This window comes from Triturus cristatus, chromosome 5_1 (genome assembly GCF_964204655.1).
Source record: "Triturus cristatus chromosome 5_1, aTriCri1.1, whole genome shotgun sequence".
Lineage (NCBI taxonomy): Eukaryota > Metazoa > Chordata > Amphibia > Caudata > Salamandridae > Triturus > Triturus cristatus.
The window spans coordinates 430,726,751-430,748,338 of NC_140587.1; positions in this window are offsets into that span (position 1 = coordinate 430,726,751).

The following is a 21,588-nucleotide window of genomic DNA, read 5'->3' on the forward strand; positions in this document are numbered from 1 at the left end:
AGTAGGGCCCATTGTGTCCTTTTTACGCCACAGTGCCCGCCACTAGTTGTCTCTCTAGTTCCAGTTGCAACTCCTCAACACCAGATAGGAAATCGTCGGTGCAAGCATGCTGTACAGACTGCACATCCTCAAAGCATTTCTCTGCAGTCTCCTATCTGAAACACTGCCCTTCTACTCCAGACTAGCACAAAGGCAGAGGCAACTGATAACTTCAGTCGGGTTTCTTAAAAAACAAGCATTTGCAATGCATTCGGTCTCGTCTTTGGGACCTTATATGTATTTAGCTATGTAGCACATTAGCCTGGGTACTTAAACATCTACTGTTCTTTAACATGGAGGGAAAGTAAGCACCAAACTGCGTGACACGCCAGGTATGGGAACACATGCAGAGAAATATTGTCTTTCAGCGGGAAATGGTATAGTCCAAAGCTCTGTTGTTAATATAAAATCAGGGCCTTCGGTGGTCATATCACTGAAAATACAAGATTTGGAAAAAATATTATTGTCTACTGGTGCTCGTAGAAGACCATGTCTATGGAGTGGGATCTAGAGAATGCTAAAGTGATTCTGGTATTTTACTGACCTCTGCTGGTCGTTTTCTATCAGGAAAGTTAAATAGAGGCAGTTGCCAGAAAATTTTAAAACAAGAAAGTCCCTAAGCAGAAACCAATTCTGGTATTTTACCGACCTCTAGTGGTCGTTTTCTATCAAGACAGTTAAATAGAGGCAGTTCAACAGAAAAAAAGTCCTTAAGCGGAAGCAGACAAGTCCTAGGGCTGATTTCCAGAGCCCACAAAGTACATACACATATATGTATATACTAAAGTATATACAAGAGGTCTCGAATGCTCGTCCTAAGAAAGGAATTATCAGCACAACGAATCATGTTGTAATTCAGCATAATTGTCTATCGAATATCTCCTTTTGATCAAAAGGTCTTTCTCTGGTGCATGCGATAGACATGCAAAGCAAGGCATTGGAATAACACTCTGAAAGATGTGTGAGAAGACAGCGTGTCATTGTGCTGCCCTTGCAATGTGCTGACTCATTACACATCCCAGAGCACGGGGGTGAGGCAGCGGGGCAGCACACGGCACTAACGTGGTCACACCGGGTCAACCCTGACAACATCAGAGTGGAGGGCGAATATGAATCTGACAATTCATGTCTGGAAATATATTTATTTTGTCAGATTTCATGAGAGGTAGCCATTTCTCCACTCAAGCTGAATGATAGCATTCAGATGCAACCCTCACTCGTCTTGACAGCTAACAAGATAAACATGTCAGCGCGAGACATGCCAAATACTTTCCCATGGACTTCATGCTGAAGTTGGCAACCGAGCCAACTTTGTGTAAAGATAGGGAGAGAGAACTTGGCACGGAAAAAACAATTAAAGCAGTGAAAGAAGTTTAATTTCAGCAACAGCTCCTTTGACCCATATCCTTCGATGTAATGTGCCGCCCTTCCACATGTAATGCCTTCAACGCCGGAAGTAATAATCCTTCAAAAAGAACCTTCAGGAAAAATATTCGTTTCAATAGATTATGGGATGTTTAGCAGAAAGTGTAGCACCTCACCCACAAAATCATTATTCGAGGTTGACGACTGTATAATTACATAAAATGATATTTTCATCAGAAAAAAAGAAAAAAGACCGTCTGAATCCGCCAAAACAGAACAAAATGTTCTGAGACTGAAAACATAATTGTTTACCCTCTTTGTGCTTTTGAACCAAAAATATGGCACCAGTCCGGAAATCTGTTGGTGTGTGTTTTCGGTGAGTTTCACAAGAGGGTGCATTCTTTATTTTATTAAAAAAGAAATAACTTTTAACATCATAATTGTATATGTCCAAATTGTCAAAAAAATGTGAGCGCATCAAAAGGCTCAAAAAGGTCCATCTAAACTGTCCACGTGTTTTTAGAAATGCTGTAGAGGAAATAACTGAAGTGGGATGCTTCAAACTAGACTATGAGGTCGAGTAAAGGCAAAGCAGGTGGTCCACTTTCCATTACTTATTGCGTTTTGTTTACTAAACGATCACTACCGTGGCCACTTTGCCCAAACAACTAAATTAAGCAAACCATTAAAAAGCTCAAAGTAATCAATCTGAGCATGAACGATGGTTCATAAGGATGGCCCATATTATCGGGTGAATAAGAGGGGTATCCTTTGGACAGGGTAAAATTAATACAAACAATGGTTCCTCCACAACAGACCTCAATCAGTCCCTATTGTCACACTCATTCATCCATACTGAGGAAGATTGAAATACATATAATCAGAAAATAAACAATACAGAATTAGAAAAATCTGTCTTCACAGATTAATTTAGTAATTATTCAAAATACAGTGAAAAGAAATTATTTAGTGGACATAATTTTTCAACATTCATTGGCAATAATCTTGGATAAAAACCAAAAACAAAAATCAGTAATAAAACAAATTTCCAAACAATAAAAACCATAAAAGACGAGAGTCACTAACACAGACAAATACAATATGTCATTAAGAGAATGACACATCCGTGGTAACAGTACATGGGACGTAGAACCCGGTACTTTAGCGTTTTGCACTCATTAACTGTCGCCCATGTTTACAGATTGTGTAGTTAGATAGGCGTCATGTTATCGGGCGCACATATGATGTTTGTGTGATCTCGCCCCAGTTAAACAAAACAAACGTGATCCCTTTTCCCAATTGGCACCCATCACACACTGCGGTTCTGTAGTAAGTCTCAGAGGCAGGGAGCTGCTTCTGGTAGATTTAATGTTACAGCTACACGGTTGAGGAGCGGCAGGGTGCGGTGCCTACACCAGTAACAGACTAATCACCAACAACAACATTCAAGGTATGACCTTCTGAACTCTCTAGGCCACAAGCAGGTGCATTCCAACAGAAGTTCACAGCCAGAAGAGCGAACCCCATTACCTCCCACAGCACTGCATAAATACAAGCTGTCAATAATGCAAGCTGTCAATTCTACAGTTACCTATGGGTAGGCTTAATCTACCAACAAGTTCTGTGATAACATCTGTGCAAGGTTCCAATGACGCAAAGAATTCGCTCCTGAGATAGGTACAGATTCTCCCAACAACACTCAGGAAAAGCCCCCAAAAAGGGCCATTCTTGGCATCCATCCATCCTGATAGTAAAAGCAGATGTTGTGTCTGAGAAGAAGACATAAAACATGAACTATGATCTGAACTGAATATGTCTCAGTAAGATAAACCCATAGAGTCCATCAAATGACATGACTGACATTCTGAGAGGTGGTCGCAGCCCTCCCGGTGGACGGCCCCTCCATGCAGCACGAGTTCCTGGACACAGGGTCCACGGCTCATCTGGTGGATGACGTGCATATGGTTGCTGCTGTGTTCACTGGTCTGCGTCACTTCCTCAATATACACTGGTGCTGCGGGCCTCATGCCACACTCCAAAGGTTGCCATACTTTGAGGAGACTGACTATGACTTGAAATGAGTGATGCCGTTTCTATTTTCTTTTGTAGCGATGCTCAGCAGTAGAACCTAAGCACCCAGTGATTACGAACCACATTCTCAAAAGGCTTAACTCTAGCATCAGGGTCTGTGAACTGAAAATTTAGTTATTTTTTAACTGGCTTTCTGGTTTTTTAATGGTAAAACCCTGACTCAGACAGGCTGCCTAGACCCATGATTATCCAGAAAGTGCTGTTGTATCACAAAGGTACCTTTTCAGTAAACGTATTGGATAGAAAGCAAGCCTTCATCGGGTTAGGTCTGCAAAATTGTCGGCGACACGTAAGAGGACGGTTTACTTAAAATTTGCCATAAGACAAGGTACCTCAGTGGTACAATAGAGCCTATTACCACGCAGCAAAATACCAACATTTCACCCTCCTCTGAGGGCTTTCTTGAGGTGATTAAAAGACCACCTCTGCAGACGCCATTTTAAAAGATGGCTCTTTTGAGCAACCACGAACAGGTGTGCTAGTTAGCTGATCAAGAGGGGTACACGTCAATACAAATAATATGCTGTGCTGATAGTTGACACTTGAAAGTATAGACATACCATGCAAGAGTCACTGAACGTCCACGTACTGAGATGAACGTACTGAGATGTAATAACAGACTAGCAAGTAAACTTCCAAGAAGTATGCAGACCAACTTTAGGGCTTTGAGACTCATTAGTACTTAAAAGAACAGGTGTTCACACCATTCTGAGAAATACGTTTCAGAACTGAATGCCTCGCAACCGTTTCTTAATCAAGATTTCTATTTTCAGGAAGGCAAGAATTACTTATAAACTATTCTATACAAACAATTAGAAACCCTGCCGAGAACGTAATGAAATTATAATGTAGGGAAAACGAAGTAACTATGTAATTATTCATTAAAAATCATATCGGGAGTCCTAAATGATACTTAAATAGAACTGTATGTGAGTCATCGAAACGAATTAGAGGGTAATTTGGACCCCTGGGCTTATATTCTAACATGGCCAGGTTGTGAAACGATGTCGCACACCTGTATGGGCCCTTTCCTAATTTAAGCAGAGCTGTGTTTCTCAATGGTGGGGCTTCTTGGTATGTTGCATCAGAATATCCGAGATCAATATCAGAGGCTGTGATAGCCTTTGTTCTTTGTTGAGCCTTAGGTTGATGATTGGAGCAACGGTTCTTTATTGGGCAGAGAGTAGTGATTGTAGAAATGGTTCTTTACAGAGCCTAAGGTAGTGAGTCGAGCAATGGTTCTTTATTGGGCCGAAGGTGTGGCTCAATGGTTCTTTAATGGGCCTAAGGTGGGTATCAATGGTTCTTTATTGGGCCTAAGGTGGGGATCAATGGTTCTTTATTGGGCAGAGAGTAGTGATTGTAGAAATGGTTCTTTACTGAGCCTAAGGTAGTGAGTCGAGCAATGGTTCTTTTTTGGGCCTATGGTGGGGATCAATGGTTCTTTATTGGGACTAACGTGGGGATCAATGGTTCTTTATTGGGACTGAGGTGGGGATCAATGGTTCTTTATTGGGCCTAAGGTGGGGATCAATGGGTCCTTATTGGGCCTAACGTGCAGATCAATGGTTCTTTATTGGGCCTAAGGTGGTGAGTCGAGCAATGGTTCTTTTTTGGGCTTAAGGTGGGGATCAATGGTTCTTTATTGGGCCTGACGTGGGGATCAATGGTTCTTTATTGGGCCTAAGGTGGGGATCAATGGTTCTTTATTGGGCCTGAGGTGGGGACTAGAGAAATGGTTCTTTACTGATCCTAAAGTAGTGAGTCGAGCAGTGGCTTTATATTGAGCCTAAGCTGGGAACTGAGCAATCCTTCTTCATTAAGCCTCAGTTGGTGAGTGGAACAATGGTTCTTTATTGAGCCCCGGGGGTTATTGAAGGACTATTTTCTTATTTGAGCCTACAGAGCAGAGTACAGCTATAGTTCTTTATTGAGACTAACTTGGCAAGTGGATAATGATTACTTATTGAACCTAAGTTTGGAAGCGGGGAAATGGTTCATATTAAGCCTACGATGGCAGGTGAAGAAGTGGGTCTTTATTGAGCACACAGTGGCATGCGGAGCATTGAGACTTCATTTAGCCTAAGGTAGTGAATGGAGCAATGGCTCTTCGTGTAGCCTAGGGAGATGAATGTGCAGCACTGGTTCTTTATTGATCCTAAGGTGGAGAGTGGAGAAAAGGCTCTTTATTGAGCCTAGAAAACCAAATGTGCAGCAAAGGGTCTTAATGGAGCTCCTGGGTATTCCTCATACCACAGGCTTGGGATTCATGCTTACACTTATGTGCCTCCCATTGCCATTGCAGGAAGAGAGGCCATTTCTAGAATCCTTCAATTCTTTTTGTACATTTGCTAATCTTTCTATACCAAAGATACCATATGCAGGAAATAACTTCTTTACATCTTTGTTAGTGAGTCCAACCCTTGTTAGTAAGTACTTACACATGCCTTGACAGTATTGTTGGTTAGGCAGGAGTCCCTTTTAGTGGGGGCTCCCCATGTTTACATTTCTCAGTCACCATCCCTGCTTCTTATTGCTCACTCGCACCTGTGTAATATGAAAAGGGTCAGCTGGTCTTGTGCCTGCAGTTCACCCCATGGAGACAGGTAGGAAAACAGGATAGTGTTCCTCAATTATAATTGCTCTAAATCATTTCATAGAGGGAGGGAGGGATGTATCACACACACATGCAAACATTTCTTTGCTTTCAAGGAACCTTCAGTTAATTCCCGGAGGGGCTCATGAAGGGGTTGGGACAGCTAGCTCAGAGGGTCTCTTTCTCACACACATTCATACTTCAAGGGTTTCTGCTTCAGGTCCCGGTGCTCCTTCCTATCTTTCCTGTTATTGCACTATCTCTAGAGTCCATTCACTCTAAACCAGCGGTTCCCAAACGGTGGTCTGCAGATCCTAGGGGTCCTTGGCACATTCCCAGGGGGTCCGCAGGCAGTAGTTTTAAAAGCACTGCCAAGTTCCTTGTATAACCAGCAGTTTTCAGGAAACTATAAAAAGTGGCAAGATAACCTGTGATTAGTGTACCTGCTGGAGAGAGATGGGAGTATTGTCTAGTGGCAGCTTTGACTCATTTAAGGTAGCACAGATGGTAATATGCCTGCTGCAAAGAACTTGTACAATGCATTTCAAAGAGCAGTATTTTATGTGCATAGCTCAGCGGGTTACTGCTTTTGTCACAGAGATTCTTTTGTGCAGTTAATAAGTTACAATTGTAAACTAGCACAGTTATCTATGAACTACCATCAATGAGCTGCATGCAACCTGCATTGTACAAGTTAGAAAGTTAAGTTCTTTCCCAGTCTTTCATTGTTCTAATGCTGCTAAAAAGGTTTGTTTGGGTAGAAATACATTCTTTTTTTATTAAAGTTAACCCTAACCACTGTGTTATGTACAGAATCCTGAGTTTGTGCTTCTCCAGATGAAGCACTCTTAAAAAATGCCTACCAGTATTGAGGACATGTGAATTCTACATCTTGTAGTCCTCTTTGCCTTATGTAACATTTTCTATACACTGATTTACACATGTCTGATTCATTCCCTCTTTATGTGTGTGATGTGAAGTGCTCCGACACACTACACTGGTATGAGAGGTGCCATAAAGCAAAAGAAAGACCTGTGATGGGCTATGGAGAGATAAGTGGTGCTGTTGGGGGGTGATAGTGAGGGAATCATTGAAGAGCCTCAACAAAGATTGTCGTATACTGGTGCACAGTAAGGTCAACATTTACTATACTTTAATAGCTAATACAATTGAATAAATAATGGCTAAAGTGTTGTAGAATGCACCATTTCCCCCAGAGTTTCTTGGGGGAGAACCTCTCAAATTCCCCCTTTATAGTGGTTAGGTTTGCTCGTTGCACACGTTGTGCACCATACGTGGGCTGGTCTTAGAACATTTGCCAGGCCTTCTTTGGGTTCCGAGTCTGGTTCGAGCAGGATCCTCGTACCGTGAAATAAAACCAAACATTGAAAAGTTAGTCGCCGAGATGCAGCACCAACCTTCCATTAAAATCTTTCGATTTTTACATACTTTTTCAATATACAATTTTAAAATCTTTTGTAATTTGAGTATTTGTTTGGTGTGTATTTGTTTGTGTATTTTTTGCTTGGGCATCCCTGGCTTCCAGTAGGGACTCAGTGGGGGTCCTCAGGAGTCAAACGTTTGGGAACCACTGCTCTAAACCATGGATTCACACTTGTACACCTTTTCTGTTGACTCGACTCCTCCCAATCCTACCTGCCCAACCAACTTATTTTCCCTGATGTGTTCTCCATGCCTCAAATGGTGTGCACTCTTTACCTGAATTTTGGATCAATCATGCTCACACTTTTAAACAATTGTCCAGGTCCAGGTTCTGGGCCATGGTCCACCCCAGTTTCCCAGGAGAAACGCCTCCATTACCTTTCACTCCAGGGGCCATTGTGTGGAGTCCAGTCTAGGGATGTCCTTTTTATTGTTTGTGGAGTGGATTTTCCACAGCCAATACACCATCTGTTAAAAATAAAACACAACACTTAAAGAAGCCCTCCTGTCTAATGTGTATTAATGCACAAATAGCAAGCAGCTCAGCAAATAATCAAAAGATCTTTGTAATTTCAATTGATCTGAGGTCTCGCTAGAAAAGGGCCAGTTGGAGCTGAATGCTAAAATATATGAAATTTAGTAAGATTATACATGTTTTCTTTCAGTACAAGTCTATGGAACCTATGGAACCTAATCACTTGACAGAAACTTATACATTTAAACAAAAACATATCTAATGAGCAGGAGGAGGGATCGTCTCCTGGAGTAAGTGTAAGATGTGCTGGAGAAGAAGATACAATTCATACATACAATATTGAGTTCATTATTCTCTTAAAATCCCAATTTTAGTTGCCAGCACTGTAAACGAGATTCTGCTTTGCCGAAATGTGGAAATGTGGTTCTTTAAATAAAATGGCTACTGGGCTTACTGTAATGTATGTAATGGAATGAAATTTGTATAACACAAGCTAATCACCTGTGAAGGTCTATAGGCACAGAGGTTCAGGATCCTCAGATAAAGAGCCAGTTCTTCAGTTTCTTGCGGAATGTTGTGAGTGTGGTGGCTGTTTTGAGGTCCTGGGGTAGGGCTCTCCAGGTCTTTGCTGCCAGGTAGGAAAATGATCTGCCTCCTGCTCTGCTTCTGTGAGTTGCATGTTGGTTGGTGGATGTGCAGACAATGGTTAAGGTAGGCAGGTCCTTGGGGCGTGGTCTGCCGAGCAGCGGAATGGCCGCTCTCTGAGTGCGCTCCGCGGGCTGGGATAATAATCCTTTCAAAATCCTGCACTACGGTGGGGCCGTGGGACTGAAACCGTCACCCTCACCTATTTGACCAGTTGGGCATTGTTCCGCTGTCTGTCCCGGGTTCCGGGCGGGCTTGACGATGTCAGATTGAGGGGGAGTCTAGCTGCACCTGCGGTGCCTGCCTAAGGCGGCTGCGGCGGTCGGCGTTCCCAAAATCGAGCCCGGTGCTGGGGTGAAGACGCGGGCCTGTATGAGCGCCGGTGCTGCGGAGGTCAGGATCTGACGACGCTGGTCGTTGCTGAAGGCGGTGAGGCAGACCTGTGTTGGAGGAGCGCATGAAGATTGGCAGGTTCGGATGCACTTACTGCTGGTGGGTGCTCCGGATGGCGGCGAGGGAGAGCTCCGGCGCGAATCGGAGGGCCTGGAGGCGCCATCTTGAGGAGGCATGAGAGTGACAGCGATAACTGCAGGCCAGTGAGTGGTGTGTCCCTCCGTCCCGCCCTACCTGCGGTGGAGCCATGTGGAGTACTGCATGTGACTGAGCCCCGTGCGGCATCGGATGTGGTTTTAATGCGGCCCCTGGACATATTTCTGTGATGTGCAGCGCCTGAGGTGTGGTCGGGTCTGGGGGCAGCCGATGCAGCGGTGACACGGCGAACGGGCGCATAACTATTGGGCAGACACTGGCGATACTGCAGCAGCCCCTATGCTGCCGGGGACGACAAGGTGCCCAGGTACGCCGGTATAGCAAAGCTCCATGGCTGTGATCCCTAATGGTGGTGTGTTGTCTTTGTGCCCTGCTGCGTGGACCCCCTGACTGTTCTATAAGCGCCTGTGTGGGGTAAATATTTTGCAACCCCGGGTGAATTGAGCAGAGCGTTGCTGAGACCTGACATTGCCTGGCCTGCCACTCCTACATGGGATTTGTTGTCGTAGATTTCCACAGGTGATCAGAGTGGTGCTGAAGGTACACAGTGTGCTTCAGGATCGAGAGGCGCTGCGCTGATGCCCCGCTCTGGAATGTTTGCTTTGTGAAGATCAGAGGTAAGGTAATCTGAGATCACCCTTGCGGCCTGGGGCTCTAGTCCTGCTCTGGTCGTGGCTGGGCGCTGGCGATTCGGCGCAAGATGGGCAAGCATGATGCCAAGCAGCCGAAACTGACTTTTGATAAGAGAGCCACGCGCCACGCTGAGTCGCCTTCTGATGCACAGTCGGAGGAACAGCAGGAGATGCGCTCTGAGGATGGGGGAGAGGATTTGCGCACTCTTATGTTAGAGATGCGCTCTAGCCTGCGTAATATTGATTCCAAGTTGGATACCCTGATCTCGCAGTTGGACTCGGTAAAAGCTCAGGTGCACGTGCATGACACTCGTTTAGATGCTCTGGAAAACCGGCATACTGAATTCCACGAATTTCAAGTGGAAACAAAAGAACAACTGTTGAATATGGACAAACTCTTGGGAGTTATTCGCGCCAAAAATGATGATTTAGAAGCGAGGTCGCGCAGAAATAACCTATGCATTACCGGAATTCCGGAGACCACCGCGATCACCAGGATGGACAGTTACGTGACGGAGCTCCTGCCTACGCTGTTTGACCCTCAGCTGTCTCCTGTCTTTGTGGTGGAAAGGGCGCACAGATCCCTGGGGCAAAGACCCCCGGTGGGGGCACCGCCTAGACCAATACTAGCCAAGTTGTTGAACTATCAGGACCGGGACACTATATTGCGACTGGCGAGAGAAAAAGGTCAGCTGTCCTATCAGGGTAATGCTGTGTCATTCTATCCGGATTACACCCCGGCTGTGCAGGCAGCAAGGCGGGAGATCCTACAGGCAAAACGTTTACTTCTTCAGGCGCAGATCCCGTACTCCTTGCTTTACCCCACAAAGTTGAAGGTTTCTTATGATGGTACTGCACACTACTTTACGGATGCCAAATCCGCTGTAAAGTTTGCCAAGCATGTTGGAGGGCGGAAGGGTAAAGATGCTTGTGGGTCATTGAAGCCAGCGTCTGGAAACCTTAGTAACAATGACTGATATAGATTCGATCCTCATTGAGTTATACTCATTATAATGCTGTAATATGTGTTATTTCACTCTAATGCAACTGTGGGTCAATATGATGTTATTTTTCTTTTTGATAGTTTGCTTTTGGGGTGTCGGGGATGGGTTTATGGCCACACTACAGTCTTCCCGGCCACCCTGTTTACTCGGGGTGATTGCTGATGCCACCATGCCCCCAATGGGAGGTTTCCCTCACAATGTCCGGAGTTGGTTATGCTTTTGTTTGTTAGGGTGGGTTATTCTGCAACCTGAGGGGTGGAGTTTGGGGATTGTTTGTTTTTTTGATGCCAGTACGATTCTGAGCTGTAAGCCACTGTATACCTCTTTTGATTCGCTTATTCGCGCGGCAGCACGCCTGCCCCTCACTGTGGAACTTTGTCAAGAGGCTCACACGCACAACCATGGAACTTGTGAACATGGAACATTAGAGGGCTCAATGATTGTCATAAGGCCAGACTAGTGCATGCTGATTTGACTAGACATAACATTGACATTTGTCTGCTACAAGAGACGCATCTGAATAATACACCATCTCCGAAACTGCGCCATCGCAGATGGGGATACTCGTACATGTCCATATATTCCAATTATGCCAGAGGAGTGGCTGTGCTGATTCGACAGGGAGTAGACTGGCGAGTGAGGGAGGAACACAGGGATCCTGAGGGCAGGTTCATCATCATCTGTGGGATGTTGGGGGGGCTTCCCCTGGTAATTGTTGCGCTATATGGCCCCCAATACCGATGCCCCTGACTTCTTCCATGATGTATGGTCTAGAATTAAGGCAACAGGGTATGACACTGTGTTGTGGGGAGGTGATTTTAATGCAATTCTAGATGATGCTATAGATAGAAAGAGCACGGCTCGTACTTTACACCCGGCTGCTAGTGCAGCCCTGCAGTCCATAGTTCAAGATGGGAATCTAGTAGATATATGGTGCTGTAGGCACCCCCTGGTGAGGGAAGGCACATGTATATCAGATTACCACTGTGCGTGGTCCCGCCTGGATTTCTGGCTGGTATCGAGGGATGCGGCGGCCTGGACTGCCGATGTTTCGCATTTGCCGGTGTACGTTGTCGGACCATGCTCCGTGCTTGTTGCAGTTGACACTCCCGGGATCGCTCCCCCGAGCGTTTTCATGGCAGCTTCCACCGCATGCCCTGATGGATGAGGCCTTCAGGGAAGAGATACGGGAAGACATCCTTTACTATTATACTAATAATGAAGGGTCGTGGAGACTGAGGCTTCACTCTGGGAGGCTTTCAAGGTAGTGATCAGAGGTCAATGCATTGCGAGGCAGGCAGGGGTACTTAAGGCAATTCGTGGCACGCTGGCATCCCTGGAGGCCCAGATTAAAGAACTAGAGGGGGTATTTTATTCTGCTAGTGACTCTCATGTGGCGCAGAAATTAAAGGCTCTTCTGTTAGATTATGCGGAGGAGGCACAGGGTGAAATGAAGTTCCTGGGCAAATACGCTGAAGCATGCAGATATGGTGAGGGAGATAGACCGGGTCGTAAACTTGCTGGTATGATTAGACCGTCTAGGTCAGCGACGTTTGTCCATGAGATCCGAAACCCGCAGGGGGACATGGTGAGGGGGCACATGGGGGTGTCGGGTGAATTTGCTGCATTTTATAACAGGCTATACACGACCACTCAGGGCTCATGTTGGATTTGGATGCATTCCTTGACACATTAGCATTGGTTTGGTTTAATGATTCCCATAGGAAATACATGGACCTCCCCTTTACAGTGGAAGATGTGGCACAGGTCATTAGAAGCCTACCTATGGGTAAGGCTCCCGGACCGGATGGTCTAACCACAGCCTTTTATAAGGCTTATGTTGAGGAACTGGCGCCTCGCCTATTGGAGGTTTATGGAGAAGCACTGGATATGGGGATACTGCCTCAGTCCATGAGATAAGCGACGATCATTACGCTTTTAAAACCAGGGAAATCGGAGGAGGAGCTGGACTCCTTCCGCCCCCTCTCCATGATTAATGTGGATGTAAAAAATTTCTTGCCAATGATAGCACTTCCGGACCAGTCGGGGTTCATCCCGGGGAGATCCACATCCCACAATTTAAGAACGTTTTTTTCAGTCCTCCATTATCTGCACCCAGACGAAAAGGCTGCAGTGGTATTTTTGGACACCACCAAAGCGTTCGACACCCTTAAATGGTCCTACTTATTCTCCATCATAAAACAAATGGGATTCAGCCCGCTTTTTATAAAGTGCATCCAACTGCTATACACCTCTCCCTCGGCGCGCGTACGGGTTAATGGTTTGCTTTCTGACCCCTTCTCAATCTCACGTGGGACTCGACAGGGGTGCCCACTGTCCCCTCACTTGTTTGCTATTGCAATGGAGCCCCTAGCGGCTCGAGTTAGGCAATACCACACCATGAGAGGTATTGGCTTTAGCTCTCGTAACCTGCTTATTTCTCTGTATGCGGACGATGTTACGTTGTATATCATAAACCCTGAGAACAACCTATACCCGTTGCTGAGGGAATGTATCCATTTTGGCGGGCTTTCAGGTGTGTGCATCAACTGGGCTAAATCTGTGATTTTTCCATTGACTGATGGCACCCCACAGGTGACATCGGAGTTCCCCTTGCCCTGGGAGGCGGGTGAGGTTAAGTACTTGGGGGTCTGGGTGAGCTGTGACACGCAGGAAGTGTGGCACCTAAATTATGGCCATACGATGGTATGGCTGGAGGACAAAGTGAAAATATAGGCAAAGCTGCTGCTGTCCCTGGCAGGTAGAATAGCTCTTGCCAAAATGGTCATTTTACCAAAATTTCTGTATTTGATTGTCAACATACCGATCCCAATCACTAAACACTTTTTGAACACACTTAAGTCTCATCTCCTCACACTGGTGTGGGACGGTGGGCAGGTCAGAGCATCATGGGATCTTCTCACTCTCCCACTGAGGCAGGGTGGTCTGGGTGCCCCAGATATGCACCTATACGCGCTATGTCCGCAAGCCCAGTTCTTGCATTATTGGGTGCACCCGACCCCATTCCAGCCACATGTAGCGGTCGAGGCGGATGTCATGGCTCCAGTCCCGCTTAGGGTGGCGCTGTATCAAAAGCCTCGCCGCCCTCGGGGGGACATAGATTCAGCCGGAACCTTGTGCTGGGCGTGGGACGAATTGCGTGAGAGGGCGAGACTCCCGTTGATCTACGCCCCTTCTGTCCCTCTGCTACAAAACCCAATGATGCCTTGGGTACAGGACAGCATAAGTAGGACACTAGCTACGAAAATGAAGCTCCAGACGTTCGAGGATTTATATCCGGGAGACACGTTTCGTCCTCCGCCTGTCGCAACCGAGGGACAAACGGTGACATTTGCTGAACTCTTTTTGTATCACAAAATTCGCACGGCGTGTCGCTCTTTATGGGTGGACTTCCCGAAGGCACTGCCGACAACGTCTGAACTGGAAAATCAGCTGAAATCCCCCTCCTCGCAGAAACTAGTCACTCGCCTGTACACCACCCCGATCGTGACGCCAAACTCTCTCAAAAATTAGAATGCGGAGTTAGATGCAGTCTTATCTGACGAGCAATGGGAATATTGCTGTGGACAATTGTCGGAGCTCTCCCCAAATTATAAGTTACGCTTGATCCATTTCAAATATCTGCACAGATATTACAGAATTCTGGTTAGTCTCCATCGTATGTGTCTTAGAGCAGAGAGTGATTGCTGGCGGTGTGGTTTTGCACCAGCTACATTTGTGCATGTGGCGTGGCATTGCCCCAGGGTAGCTGATTTTTGGGTGGAAATCTTTGATTCAGTGAATGACATACTGGGGTTGGCGCTGACTCCACCTCCCGTGATGGGTCTACTAGGATATGTTAAGGACACACCACCTAAGTTGCGTAAACTGCATGCCCTTCTCCTTCTATTCGCAAAGCATCAAGTGGCAGTGCATTGGGGTAGGCGGAGGCAGCCCTCCGTTAAGGAATGGGTTAGGGACATCACATACGGGCATACCCAACTAAGTACATATTGGGAGTTGCTGCCGCCCGCCTCTAGACCTCGGAACATATGGGATCCATTCTTGACTTGGAAAAGTAACTCACAGGGGGAGGTCGAGACTCGGAAGAGGCGGCATCATAGTCATTTCTGTAGTTGTATTATATTAATGCCTCACATCCATTCTCTATTATATAGTAAAAGTGACACTAGTCTGAGCGAATAATAGGGTGTGTGACTCTGTAACTGGCCCTCTCAGGTAAAGACATGTCTGGAAATCATATGTTTGTATTGCATCCAATATATTGTGTGTGTACTAAGGCATTTGAGGTCTATGTATTACATATGTGATTTTGGGGAGGTGGTTGTGGTGCGTTACATCTTTGTCATTATGTAAAAGTGGGCTCATTTGAAACCGAATTTCGCTTACTAGATATGTACCTGGCTTGTTTGACTGGTTTGTCGTTGTTGAGCTGAAATGTCAATAAAAAAAAAAAAGGTAGGCAGGTCCTTTCTGGTGTAGCGCATTGTAGGTGATGGTGAGCATTTTGAAGAGGCAGCGTTTTTGGATAGGGAGCCAGTAGAGTTCCCTTAGGTGAGGTGTGATGTGGTGGGGCGGGGCGGGGAAGGTTGAGGACAAGTCTTGCTGTGGCATTTTGGATGGTTTGGAGCTTGTGCGTTAGATGGGTGGGTATTATGTAGTAGAGGGCTTTGCTGTAGTCTAACCTGCTTGTGATCAGAGCCTGGGTGATAGTCTTTCTGTTGTCCAGGGGGAGTCATTTGAAGATTTTCCTGAACACGCACAGGATGTTGAAACAGGCGGATCCAGCGGCGTTGATTTGGGGTCTCTTGGAGAGTTCAGTGTCCAGGGTGATGCCCAGGTTACATGCCCAGTTGGTGGGGGTCAGGGTGGGTCCCAGTCAGTGGGTCACCAGGTGGTGGCCCAGTATAGTTTTTGGGTACGAAAAGCAAGACCTCCATTTTAATGGCGTTGAGTTTCAGGCAGTTACTGCACATCCAGGTGGGACTTCCATCATACAACGTTTGTAGCTGTTTTTGGTGTTGATAGGGGTCTTCTGAGAGGGACAAGATGATCTATAAGTGTATTTATATATGTATTATTTTTCACTGAAAAAATAACGGTTAAAGTAATGTTATAGTTAGGTGAATATGTCCATGAAAACATTAAAGTTTAGAATTTTAAAAAAACCATAGTAACTCACAAGTTATAGTTAGCAGAGCTAACTATAACATGCGCCCCCTGCCCTGCTTATGACCTCACAAAATACATCACTCATGACATGTTCTATGACATCAGTTATGACATCACTGATGACATCTCAAATGACATCATTGTTGACATCACTAATGCCATCACCCAAGCTTCTTTTTTACATGTTGCTCTATGAAGAGTATGGAGCCAGAGCTATGAAAGTACGTGCAAATTACCTCAGAATAATCTGAAGCATCATTACTTCTATCATACTACCTCCATAGGTGAGGCAAGCTTGTGTTATGTGCACCATTGACCCTGTACCATATACTTCACGGGTAGCCAAGTTCATGATGACTATGAACCACAGAAAAAAGGACAACCTGTCCTGCACACGGTGTTCATTCTTTATAAAAATGTTCAGGGAAACCAAGTTCCTCCAGATACACAAGCCCTGCTACATAACTATTGTCCTACTACAGCAGTCTTTTCCTGTATCAAACACCTGACAGTCACTGAACTACATTGAGAAATGAAGTGGATATGAGTAGAAGAGTTGGCACTGTTAACACTGTTTACTCTATGGAAAGAGTTTCCTCTGTACCACACTGTTTGCAGATAGTGCAACTCTCATGGGAAATACACCACAGAGTATTAAAAAGAATCTACTAAGAACAGTCTACGCACTATGCAAAGCTTGTCCAAAGAGAGACTATTCACTTAAAATAATAAAGGCTGATGGTGCTACAGATCATACTACCTGAGCATTCATACTGTGAAGAAAACTTTACAGATAGCCCAGCTTCTGAAGCAAAACAAGCAGATGTACGTAGGTTAGTTTGTGGTGCACACAGTCTTGTATGTTATGTATACATTCTCATGCTTATATGATTCTGTCTAATAACTCAAGGCTGCTTACAATATGTAATATATTTTAGGTAGAATCCTTGCCCTGTTTTAAACTTTTTCTGTAGAACCAAAAAATGGGTGTGAACATGCTTAACACAAGTCATCAACTGTCACCTGCACACAGAGTTACTCCTCAATACAATGATTTATAACACATTCTTCAATACCTCTACACACCTAAGATGCATTAGGAGCAGATGCGTTTTGTGAACACACCCATTAGCTGGTCACAGGCTGTACAATATTAGGTGGAAATGTAATATGGTAGATAAATGCCACAATGTAAACTCCAAAACAAACTAAGACACTCTGTGGATGATGTCATCAGTGATGTCATCAATGGTGTCATTTGAGATTCCACAAGTGATGTCATAAAGGATGGAATAGAACATGTCATTAGTGATGTAATATATGAGGTCATAAGCAGTGAATGGCAGAGGTGAAAATGACAGTTAGGTCTGCTAACTATAACTGGTGAATTTCTGTGCTCAAAACTTTAATGTTGTCACTGACATATTCACCTAACTATAACGTTACTTTAACCTTTGCTTTTTTCAGTGAATTTCTATGTTTTTTAAAACAAAAGCAGATCTTTTTTTATCACACCTAACTGTAACATTACTTTAACCTTTGTTTTTTTCAGTGAATTTCTAGTTTTTAAAAAAATGTATAGTAATACTTTTTTACCGTATGCAAAGCCAATCACCCGCCCCTCACAGCCTTTGGCCGTGTGCAGCAGGGGTTTGCCACAGGGCCTGGCATGTGGCCAGGCCCTGTGGCTAACCCACCTGGAGGCAGCAAACCCCACCTAGAGGCAGCCAACTCCCCCATAGACAGCCAACCCCATGTTGCACAAGGCCTTTCATCACAAGCGGGGGGCAGTTTTGGCCGCAGGGCCTGGCTTGCAGCGAGGCCCTGCATCTAACTCCCTGTAGGCAGCCACACAGAGGCAGTCAACGCAGTGCCATGCATGGCCTTTGGTCGTGAATGGCATGGGGTTAGTCTTGCAGTCAGGTCCTGTTTCCAAATCCTCGCAGGCTACTGACCACCTGTGCAGCAGGGAGCTGGCCACATGACTTGGTCTGCCACCAGGCCCTGTGGCCAAACCCTCATCAGGCTGCTACCCACACACCATGCACAGCCTTTGACATGCACAGCATAGGGTTGGCCTTCGAATCTAGGGACCCAAATCTCTGGGGGCAAAACATATATATTAATGTGAGGGGTGTGCCACCCCAACCCTTAATTGACCTTGAGGACCCTATCCCTGTGGATATTTCTAATAAAAGGGGAGGGGGCATGCATCCTCCCTCCCTGGGCCTTTAGGTCCTGGGGTTCCCATCCCTTGGGCCGAGTAATGAATAAAGGACGGGGGTGCATGGGTTCCCTCTCTGAGTCTAATTAGGCTCCAGGGAACCCATATCCCAAGACCAAATGTATATAAAAGAGGAGGGCCCATGCAGCCCCCTCCCTGAAACCTTTTTCAGCCCCAGGGGACCCCATCACCCAGGGCCAAATTTTTTTTTAAAATGGAGGGTGTGAGCCGCCCCCTATCTGATCCTTATTAGGCCTCAGGGACCCCATCCCCTGGGGACAAGTAATTAATAAAGGGAGGGGGCACGCAGCCCCCCCTAGCTGCGCTTACTTAGGCCCCGGGGACCACGTCACCGGAATTTAAAGAAAATGGCTACCCAACTGGAGTACTTTCTACTTGTTAATTAGTGTGTGCTACCTCATGGGGTGAGTGTCTAGTGCAAACTCTACACTACAGCTGTGTAAAGGACGACGAGGTAATGTCTCCAGTGACCTTGTGTACATGTAATTATGGCAATGTGAATATTCCTTGAGCTTCTTCATACAGAAATCTGTGACAAAATTAATCCTTGTATGCAAAAGACAAGACTACAGACAAAGAGTTGAATCTCCATCAAACAAGGGCACTTCCTTATATGTAGGGATCGAAATGTCATTGACAAATAGCACCATTACCCCTTTAATTGCTATCTAAATAAGTTATGTGAACATTGGTACTTTAGGTGATATATGACATAATTTGCTTGCTATTTCAACAGTCACATAAAAATGTCTGATCCTTGAAATTCTTTTCTTTTGTTGCTGCTCCTCACTTCATTTGTATGCATTATATGTTTGAATAAAAACACTTATAAGTATGAGGGGACTGGGAAAAAAAACCACATAAATCCATTAGGACTTTTGATATAGATTTCGCTATAATTCTATGTGCTATGTTTTGTGCTATCCTACAGTAAGGGACCGTTTGTTCCTTTGTAGTAAGGTTTATTAGGTTAAAGACAGCCCATTCTCATGCCCAATGCAGAGGATAACTAGCAAAAGTTACTGCTTCCGGTACACAATACATGTTGGAGATAGATGATTGTGAGAAAATGGTGCGATGAGTAAGTGTACTTTTCACATGTAATGTAGAATGATCCCTCAGACAATCCAATGGAAGCATTTCCGAAACGGTGAAACGACCATCAAGCAGCCTGTTGCATGAGGTGAGACAGGAATACTATGGTATGTATATTTTAAAACACTCGTAGCAATCGCTGTTGCAGACACCTGCACTGTCAAGCCAGAGCTACAAATGGGCCAAGAACTAAGCAAGAGCAGCAGATATGATGAAAAACATTAAAAAAAGAATTGAGAAGAAATTAAAAAAACAAAGGAAACATGACAAAAGGATAGACTGCATAAAAAAATGGACGGGAAGGAAAATGCAAAGGTGTGGAGATCAATAATAATAATCAGAAACAAGTTCTTTTTAACATATTTATATTAGGATCTGTGCGTAATCTGCAAATCACGGATTCTAGTCCCAATCTGAAAGCTCAGTGGATAAATACAAATACTAAAGAGATATGACAACGACTGTATGCCACAGATTCTCATCTCAAAGAGTAAGCTTGATGGGACAACACATCTTCTGAAGAGATTTAAGTGCACCCTTTGGATCACCGGTTTCAATCCTAGTGAAAGAGGTCAGTGGGTTAATGCACATTTAACAGATGAGTGAATCCACTACATCATAGGTTCAAGTTAGAGTGAAATTTCCCTCTCATCAGTGCTGTGAATGTGCAAGCTCAATAAATAAACTCTACTGTTGTGCATTCAGTTTTTGTGGCTTGTACACACAATCTTTTTATAGGTGTTGCAAGCGAATGTGAAGCATTGAAGTATTTCATTGTGTACTCTTCTGCAAATCGTATGGCTTTTTAGCCAATATATTGGGAATTGTTACTCTATAATGCATCATGTTGTTCTCAAACAGTTCTTAGGGGAGGAACCCTCCACCACAACACGTTTCCTCGAGCACGTCAGTCTTGTATACCTCACTTATTTGCACACTGCACTGTGGTGCAAGTTTGGATAGCACCACTTCAATCCCCTTGTGGTTATGTTCATGTTGGAAAAAAATTATAATGATGCATAACTTAGGGGTGGGAGTAACTTGCATAATTCCATGTAGTATAAGCAAGGGGAAATTCCCAAAAATTCAGTGAGATTAAGAATTACGGAAGAAGAGACACTCTGCATTTAGCGCTAGTTTCTTAGCAGAAAAAAACCCTTATGTCCAAAATGAAAGCGAGGATGCATTTTACACTACAAAATAGTGTTAAATGGAACAGAACATGAACAGAGGGTGCAAACAGGCACTCGAGCTAACTGTGAATTTGGGGTAGGATTTTCTCCCAACTTACTTCTGGCATTTAGCGCTAATTTCTTTAGTGCAAAATGCACACCTGCATCCAAAATGGAAGCCGGGATACATTTTGTGCTAAGGAAATAGTGCTAAAGGCAACAGAACATAACCAGCAGCATGAGCAGCAACCCATGCTCACTAAATTTGGTCTTAAAGTAGGATTTTTTCCCCCCAAATTATTCTTAATTATGCAAGCAGGAGTAGTTGCGTTATTATTGGTAATTCAGCATTAAAGATTAATGCGGAATTTCCAAAATTACTCCAATCACTCCAGTGTAATAGAAATTGCACTGAAGCTTAGCATAAATGTAAAGTATCCATTAACGAATGACGTCTTTTCTCTTGGACAATGATGGAGCCTATTTCACTAATATCTGCCAAGAGGTGCCAACTAATCTTTTCATCAGGTTCATGATCTAGGTTGTTAAACCAAAAGTACTCTGTGTGCTGGCACTTGGAGGCAGATCAGTTTAATGGGAAAAACAGAACTACAAATACCATAATCTAGAGTCATGATAGCTAAAAAGGTGCAACTGGCTAAAGGCAACCTTCAAGACATGGGCCCAGTTAGGTGCTCTGTCCACCACCTCACCCCATTTTGGACAGAGGGCGATTCACCAACTTGGACATTAGGCAATTTCTGAGGAGGCCTGTGGCACTTTCTACTACAAGAAACATACTCTGGTACGACAGAAGGGGCATCAAGTTACAAACAGAGCATTGCACACTAGTCTGCATATGGTCTTCCCAATGTTACAATAGGCCTAAAGGCAGACACGCTCATGACCTAATTAACAACATGCAACCTTTAGTCTCTTTCACTCGAACAGGTTTGGTATTATGAATCTGTTGTTAGATTAGAGCTTTTTTAATTTGCGATTATAATCCAAGTGAAATGTGTACTCGTATTTTCAACCTAGTAA